Source organism: Pediculus humanus, genomic scaffold (genome assembly GCF_000006295.1).
Source record: "Pediculus humanus corporis 1103172107659 genomic scaffold, whole genome shotgun sequence".
NCBI lineage: Eukaryota > Metazoa > Arthropoda > Insecta > Psocodea > Pediculidae > Pediculus > Pediculus humanus.
In genome coordinates this window covers 1-2500 of record NW_002987268.1, presented here as the reverse complement: position 1 = coordinate 2500, position 2500 = coordinate 1, and positions in this window count along the sequence as shown.

The window sequence follows — 2500 nt, the reverse complement described above, 5'->3', positions numbered from 1 at the left end:
TTAATATTTTTCGTTTGAATTTGTATTATTAATTTTTTATTGATAATAATAATAATAATAATTTTTATTTAAGTTTAATTCCTAAAAAAAAAACTAATAATAATAATGATAAAATTATTAAAAAGAAAGAAAGAAAGAAATTAATTAGGGGGACAGTTTACTATAGACGATTAGATGTTAGTTTTCCAAAAAAAAATAATTTTTTTTTTTTTGTTTCATTAATAAAAAATAAATAAATAAATAAAATAAAATAAATAAATGAATATATACATAAATCAAAAAAATAAAAAAAAATTGTAAAAAAAAAACGGAATGTAATTATTAAAAAAAAACTTAATTGAAATAATAATAATAATAATATAAAAAAAAAAAATTTCAATAAAAAAAAAAAAAAGTCGTGACGTCATTTATTTAATTTTTTTCTCTTTTTCTTTCTATTCCCCGTTCTTAATAATTTATTAATTGAACACTTTTCAAATTTTTTTTTTTTTTTTTTTTTAATTAAATGATTATTATTATTATTATTATTTGGATTAATTTAAAAAAAAAAAAAAATAATAATAATAATAACTTATCCTTTTTTAATTGGAGAAAACGAGGGGAGGGGAGGCGGGGAGGAGAGAGAGAGAGAGAGAGACATTTTCTACTAATTAAAAGGTTTACGCATTCAATAGCTTAAAAAAAAAAAAATGATGATGATGATGATTATTATTAATAATAATAATAAGTTTTTTTTGAAAAATGTCGAATTTTCCCAACACATTTTCATTCACCTAAGTTAACATGAAAAAAAAAAAAAAAAAAGAAAATTTTTTAAAAAGGAAAACCGTGCGCAGAAGAAAATTTGCTGCAGCGGGGGAAGATCGGAGCTGGCCGCGAGCCCGGATCAGTCAGTTCACGACCGAGGGAACCCGAGGCTTAAGCATAAAATTTATCGGGATATGTTAAGAGACGTTATTTTAAGGTACGCGATTATATTTTTTTATTCCGGAAAAGTTAGGTGTAGCTGATTTAATAAAAAAAGAAAAGTTCAAGTCAGGAAAAAAAAAAAACTTTAAAATGGTTTTTTCAATAATAATAATAATAATAAGGAACTATAAAAACAGGTATTAAATTTGTCATGTCATATCATTTTCATTTTTTTTTCTTACTTAAATGGAAAATTTATGTTAAAAAAAGGGAAAATTTTTCATATTCAGGTTTTCTATCTCTATCTCTTTCTCTCCAATTAACTACGACCATCTTTCTTTCTTTTCCTTTCCTTTTTTCTACGTTATTTTAAAGCTTCCCCCTCCCCCTCCCCATCCCCATTTTTTTTAATAAGTTTGCATATTTTTTTCGCGCCTATTTTTATTATTTTTTTGCGTGCCTCGGAAAATTTTTTTCTTTCGCACGTATTTAATAATAATAATAATAATGTTAACGTCATCGTCGTCATCGTTGTTGTCGTCATCATCACAAATAAAAAAAAATTTTTTTTTTAAAAGAAGGAAAAACAACAACAACGAGAATTTTTTTTTTTTTAGAAAGTTCACTTAAGAAAAAATAAAATAAAATTACGAGCATTTAATTAACATGGAAAACTAACGCTCGTGAGAAATGTAAGAAAACTCGTTTAATTACCCGTAATAAATAATTGTTGTTTATTTAATTTTTCTTCTGCTTCTCCTTCTTTTTCTAATGCAAAAAACGAAACGAACGATTCGGAAAATTTTTTCCTAATAATAATAATAATAATAATAAAAATATTATCATTATTAATTTATTACTAATAAAAAATAATAATAATAATGATGATGATGATGATGATTTTTTGTTACGAATTTTATCGATTCGAATGAAAAAAAATTAATAATAATAATAATAATAATAATAATAATTTTTCTCGTTCGATATTTTTTTTTCCCATCAATTTATTACTCGAGGGTATTAAAAAAATTTCCTTTTTTTTCTCCCCCCCTCCCCCTCCATTTTATTAAAAAAAAATATAATCGTGATAATGATAATAAGGTGGGTACACCCTTTGTAATTATTAAAAATATAGAAAAACCATCCCTTAAAAAAAAAATAAAATTTTATCTCGACGATTCTCTCTCTCTCTCTCTAACGAAAAAAAAGGTTTAATAAAATTATAATATAATAGAAACGAACGGGAAATTTTTCGTTTTTTTCCCTCCAGGAGGGGAGAGAAGGGGAAGGAAGGGGACTGAAAACAAAAGAAGAAAGGACGTTTAAAACCCATTTTTTGGCTTTTCCCGTTTTCAAAATAAAATAAAAATTATCAAAATTTTTCCAACCGTACAAAAAATTATTTTCGAAAAAAAAAAAAAAAATGAAATGAAAATTTTCAACGGTGAAAAATATTAAGTCGATTTTTTTTTAAAAACAGTTTAAAATTATTTGAAAATTTGATTTAAAACGTTTTTTAAATTAAGAATAAAATGGGGAGGAGGAAGATGGGGGAGGTGGGAAATGGAAGGGGGCCGGAAAAAAAACACTT